This window comes from Erithacus rubecula (genome assembly GCF_903797595.1).
Source record: "Erithacus rubecula genome assembly, contig: scaffold_105_arrow_ctg1, whole genome shotgun sequence".
Taxonomy (NCBI): Eukaryota; Metazoa; Chordata; class Aves; order Passeriformes; family Muscicapidae; genus Erithacus; species Erithacus rubecula.
Genome location: NW_027636354.1, coordinates 488,036 through 493,677, shown reverse-complemented (window position 1 = coordinate 493,677; position 5,642 = coordinate 488,036). Strand labels below are relative to the sequence as shown.

The 5,642-nt window shown below is 47.9% G+C and overlaps 1 long non-coding RNA gene across 2 annotated transcripts; it reads right to left on the bottom strand.

The window, feature by feature from the left end:
• Positions 1 to 395: 395 nt before the first annotated feature.
• Positions 396 to 2,623, bottom strand: LOC306815202. 2 transcript variants are annotated; one of them, XR_013777346.1, is made up of 3 exons: positions 2,504 to 2,623; positions 1,881 to 1,964; positions 396 to 422 (listed from the first exon to the last, which is right to left on the bottom strand). It is a non-coding gene; the product is annotated as an uncharacterized lncRNA (long non-coding RNA). The 2 variants fall into 2 exon arrangements; XR_013777347.1 differs by lacking the exon at positions 396 to 422 and adding an exon at positions 1,015 to 1,045.
• Positions 2,624 to 5,642: the final 3,019 nt, after the last annotated feature.

Sequence of the window (5,642 nt, the reverse complement as noted above, 5' to 3'; positions counted from 1 at the left end):
AACCATTGCTTGAGGATTTCATACAGACAAAAGACAAAACTGAACAAACTTTGGTTTAATGAACAAGACAGCTTTTGTCTTACCACAGACTAAATGAGGAAAGGAGGAGCATAGCCAACAACACCAAACCTCTTCCATTTACGAATACATCTAATACAACTAATCAAATTCTAATCATACTAACAAATCTTAGCTAATCAATTGAGAAATGCCTATCTAGTAAACTAAAGAGAAGAATAAAGCAGCCTAAAATCTTCAGAAACAATCCTATTTCTATCTAGTCCTCTTGACGACTAACTCTTGCTAGTCCTGGAGAGCTGCAGGGCTAATTTGGTCTTTTCTTCTTAGCCAGAGGCTCTGCTTCCTTCCGTGGGCGATGTCTTCTCCTGTGTGTGTTCCTTTCCTTCATGGTTGCAAACACCCTGGAAGATAGGAAACAAACCATCCATTGTTCATCTAATGCACACCATTAAACCCATCTCCCAGATTTTCATTTCTCTGTATTTCTCTGTCTTTCCAGGCTGAGACACCTAGATGAATTTTTCAGCACCATGAATCTTTGTTGTTTCAGTTCCTTGCGATTTCTTTCTCTTTTTCCTCAACCTCTTTTGAATTCCACCAGCAGCATCAAAACAAACTCTGGTGTGCCTATTCCTACTTGTTTGAGCTGTGCCTTGTTGGGGCATGGCAAGGTTCCAGTCTGAATACTGGGCTTTAAGTGAGCAGTTTGGGTTGAAATCGGGCTGTAAGCACATTGAGCACGGCTGCGAGGGGCCATCCTCCAAGTGCCCTGGGCTTGCCCCGTGGTGCCTTTGGGAAGGGCCAGCGTGTTTTAGTGCCAGGGCCCGGGCTGTGAGCAGCCAGAGGAAGAAGTTGCGCACCGTTGGCACTGCCCGCAGGGAAAGGGGCCTCCCGCCGAGCGGGGCGGCTGGGCCGGGTGGCAGCAGGGACACTCCGCCTTGCGGGCCCTCTTGCACCTTCTCTTGCCTGTCTCCCCACGCTCCTTTCTGGGAGGGCTTTGGCTCCTCTTTGCTTCACACACCGTCTGGAAAATAAAGAATCCTCATCAATATTTCCTTCCTCCCACAAAGCTGGAAATCAGAGCATCCAGCGCAAAAATCTTTTGGCCTAAGGAAATTGCTCCAAACCCTGAAGAGCTGAGAAAATGCCTGGATTTGGAGGTGGGCTGTGCTGGTGGGGTGTCAACACAGCACCTTGCAGGAAAAATCACTTCCTTTCTACTGCCCACAGGCCTGGGTTAAATCCGTGACTGTCTTCAGATCTACATTTTTTTAATATACTTCTCTTCCTAACATCTCTCTATCCTTATGTTTCCTCCACAAATACCTATGGAATGGATTTTCAATTCGGTCCAATTAGTGAAGACCCATGGTTACCCAGTTTCTATTCCCCTAAATGATCTCTCTCTCTGTGAAGCAAAATCGAGTTTTCCTGTAAGAATAGTTGGAGCGGAGGCACAGCACCGGCACGTCATTTTTGGGGAGTCTGCTGGGATGCTGCAAAAGATCCCTGAAAATCTGCAGCATCTCCATGAACGTAGTCAGGATTGGAGATGTTAGCAAATGGTGGGAAATGAAGGATCTGATTGGCATCAGTGAGGGTGCCAGCCCCTGGGAAGGCAGTCTACAGAGAGTCAAAGCCGATTTTGGTGAAGGTGCTGCTGTGTTGGGTCAAAGGGGTGCTCCAGAATTCCCTATTTCAGAGAAGCAGCACAATGAAGATCATGGCAGCATCTGCTCTGCCTTTCCCAGGGCACGGGACCTGGCAGAGCTGCGTCTTGCATGGCTTACCAGCAGGTTTTGTCCCCTTCTCTCAGTTTCTTGACACTGCTGGCTTGTCTTGACTTTCTTCCCACTCACCTGAGCAAGAGTGTGGGCAAGTCTATGTTCTTTTTTCCAGGAGTAGTAGTACTCCACACACTGTGCCACAGTCTTACTTGGAATCTGTTGTGGAAAGAAAAAGAAGGAATGTGAAATGGCCATCCTGTAGTGTGGGTGGGAGAAGAAGTAGAGCATGGGGAAAAGGAGGAAGTAAAAGCATGGAGTAAGTGGAGTAGGGCATAGAATGAAATAAATAGGGAGTAGAAGAGGCATTCTGCCACGTGCAAAGCCATGTCTTATTCTCTGTAATGCATAACACATGTGATGCACAGATCAAGAACAAATCCACCCAGCACAGTTTTTCTTTCCCTTCCAGTCCTCCCGGCACAATATGTTGAGGAAGCAGCAGCACAAGCATGCGACAAATGTGACAGAATAAAACTGTGTCTTCCAAAAGAGCTTGGAGGAAAGGGCTGGAGAGGCACAATCATTGCTTTCACACAGGATTTTCATCCGCAGGAAAAGGGATGCCCCATATCTCTATTATTCCAATATTTTTCATCTAGGAGAAGAGTGAGACTGAATTGCAGTATTTGGAATCAGAAATAAGCAACATTTCCCTCTTATGATCTGCCAGTGTAAAGAACGTCCTATGGCTTTACCTGCTTCTGGATGAGATGAAAATCCTTGCCATAGGTGTGAAAAGCCTTTTGGAAGGACTCCTTCTCCTCAGGTGTCCATCTGTCAGAGCCTGGCAAATAAAAGCAGCAGGTAAATTGATGCTTCTTGCCCCTTGAGGTAGATCCCACTGGCCACCAAGAGGCAATTGGCGCTATCCATCATTCACCTGTGCACGTCTGCTCCTTCAGAAAGTAAGGAAGGCAAGAGCAGGCATTGCCCAGGGCAAAAAGCACGGGAAAGAAGTCAGGCTGAAGGACTAGATGCTGCTGCTTTCCCCGCCCCCAGAGAAGATGAGACCTTGTACAGGTGTTGCTGTTGAAGCGTAAACGCCTGACATGGCAGCTAAGGTGACGGCAGCATCTGTGAGTGAAGGAACAAGCTCTGCTTTGGTTACCTGTGTAATGATAATCAGCCAAGGGGTGGCCTTGAGGTGTTGGAGGCCCCCCTGAGAGCAACATCTGCAGAGCCTCCTGCAAGATCAAAGGGACACAGGCTTCAGCTACCCAACCACATGGAAAAGAGCCAAGAAACATAAATGCTGCCTTTCATCTACTTTGCCTCTTCAGGCATTCCTTCCACTGGCCCTCTTATGGGTCAAACCTTGCGATTTGCTGCCAATCCCCCCTTGTTTTTGCTACCCAGTCCTTTAGTCATGCTCCCCAAGAGTGGCATGTGGCTCACCAACTCCAGCATTTTGCTCCTCCTGCACCCAGAATTGTCTCAGCTTGCTGAGGCTTCTGTGAGTTTTCCCTCAATCCACCCCAAAATGTCTTGGAGAACCAAGATCTCCCCCGGAGATTTGCAAGGCAGCAGGCTGTGGGTCCTTGGGCCAGTGCCTCCAGGAGAGATGTTGTCCTTCCCAGAGCCATTTGGGCTGAGCCCTGTGTGAGAGTCCATGTGAGCCTCTCGTCTGTTTCTGCCCAACGAACCTCGCCTGAGGCCTGCGCTGGCCAGGGATGGGAGGAACACCAAGTGACTGTTCCGCAGGTGATGCCTACCAGGACTGGTTTCTCATGACAACTAGTCATGGGGCGCTGACTCAACAAAGCACCCACAGATGGAAGAACAATGGACTGGTCAGTATGGGCTGACCTGCGTGTGTTCATGACAACAAAGATGGTTTGGTGTGTGCCTTGAAGCATCTTGTTTCCACCTGTTCCTCAGTGTAACGAGCTCCACATACAATAGTCCATAAATCTTTCCACCTTTTGGCCAGAAGCCACTCGCTTTAGGAAAGGACTATAAAAGTGACTTTCTCAGAGGAGACCCCCGAGATCTTCCCAGATGGCAACAGACATCTATTGGCTGGCTCCACGAGGATTCGTCTGCCCATCTTGGTAGCTATAATCCCAACCCCCTTTCTCTCTCTCTCTCTCTATCTCTGTCCCACTATTGCATTTCCGTTGGCACTAAATAAAGTGCATTTCTGCAAATGTAAACTGGTTTTGTCCCCTGCTGTGTCTTTTGCGCACTGAGATCCATAAAAGAACCAGTCACGACTCACGATCAGGTTGGGCGGATCGTGACACACCTCAACAGCACACAGCCAGCAGTATCAGATGAATCCAAATATCATTATCCCCACCCATAAAATTTTGGCTAGAAAGTCAGAGGGTGCTCAGCAAAACCCACTCACCCTTCAACAGCCCCAGTTTGCCTGTGGGCAAGTCTGACAGACAACAGAAATTGACTGTAGGCTGTTGTGCCTTGAATGAAGTGACTCCACTGTGGGAGCTAAGACAGAGCACTGTGGATTTAATTAGCATAAGCAGCTTGATAAACAAGATGTCTTGGCAAGAGCAAACAGAGCTTTGAAGACTCCATGAAGATTGGATCAAGACTGGTGACAGGAAAGAAGAATGAATCAGATAGAAATGTTGCAAAATGTGTAAGCTTCTCTGTGTGATGTTTAACCCAACCAATGTAGTAAAAAATTACCAGCTTTCCTAAAAATGGTATATAAGCACCTGTAGCTGAGAGTAAATTTGGATTCTGATCAGCAGTCAGTAGACCCCCTCTCTCTCCCAGTCATTGATTCTCCAGTGCTGAGCGCTGCCGTGCTGGACACGCTGGATCTCCAGGAGGAGCTGGAGCCCAAGGCAGCAAAGTGGCTCCATTGACATTGTCAATGCATTTTTCTCCATTCCTTTGGAAGCAGAGTGCAGGCCTCAGTTTGCTTTCACCTGGAGGGACGTGCAGTACACCTGGAACTGACTGCCCCAGGGGTGGAAACACAGCCCCACCATCTGCCAGGGGCTGATCCAGGCTGCACTGGAAAAGGCTAAAGCTCTAAAACATCTGCAATACATCAATAACATCATTGTGTGGAGGAACAGGGCAATAAAAGTATTTGAGAAAAAAGAGAGGATCATTCAGATTCTGCTGGAAGGAGGTTTCGCCATGGAGAAGAGCAGAGAGATCCAGTTCCTGGGAGTAGAGTGGCAAGATGGACAGAGCCAGATCCCCACTGAAATGATCTATGAGATCATCACACTCTCTCCACCCACCTGCAAGAAGGAAACACAAGCTTTCCTAGGGGCCTTAGGTTTGTAGAGAATGCATTCCTGGGTGCAGCCAGATTGTGAGCCCTCCCTACCTGGTCACCCTAAGAAGAACAATTCCAGCTGTGGCCCTGAACAGCAACAAACCTTCACCCAGACCAAGCAGAAAATCACTCATGCAGTGCCCTTGGCCCAGTCAAGACAGGACCAGAGGTGAGGAATGTGCTTTACTCTGCAGCCAAGAACAATGGCTTGTCCTGGAGCCTTTAGCAGAAGGTGCCTGGGGAGACTCGAGGCCAAACACTAGAATTCTAGAGTCAAAGTTACAGAAAGTCAAAAGCAAACTACACTCACCAAAAAAAAAAAAAAACCAAAAACAACCAAACAAAATCTTATCTGCCTATAAGAAGAAAGTTCAAGCCACTTCAAAAGAAATTATCACAAAAGCACAGCTCCTCCTGGCACCCTGACTCCCGGTGCTGGGGTGGATGTTTAATGAAAAGGCTCCTCTACCCACCACGCCACCCACACCACATGGAGCCCATGGATTGCTCTCATCACACAGCACGGCCGGATTAGAAACACAAATCACCCTGAAATTTTAAAAACACTTAAAACC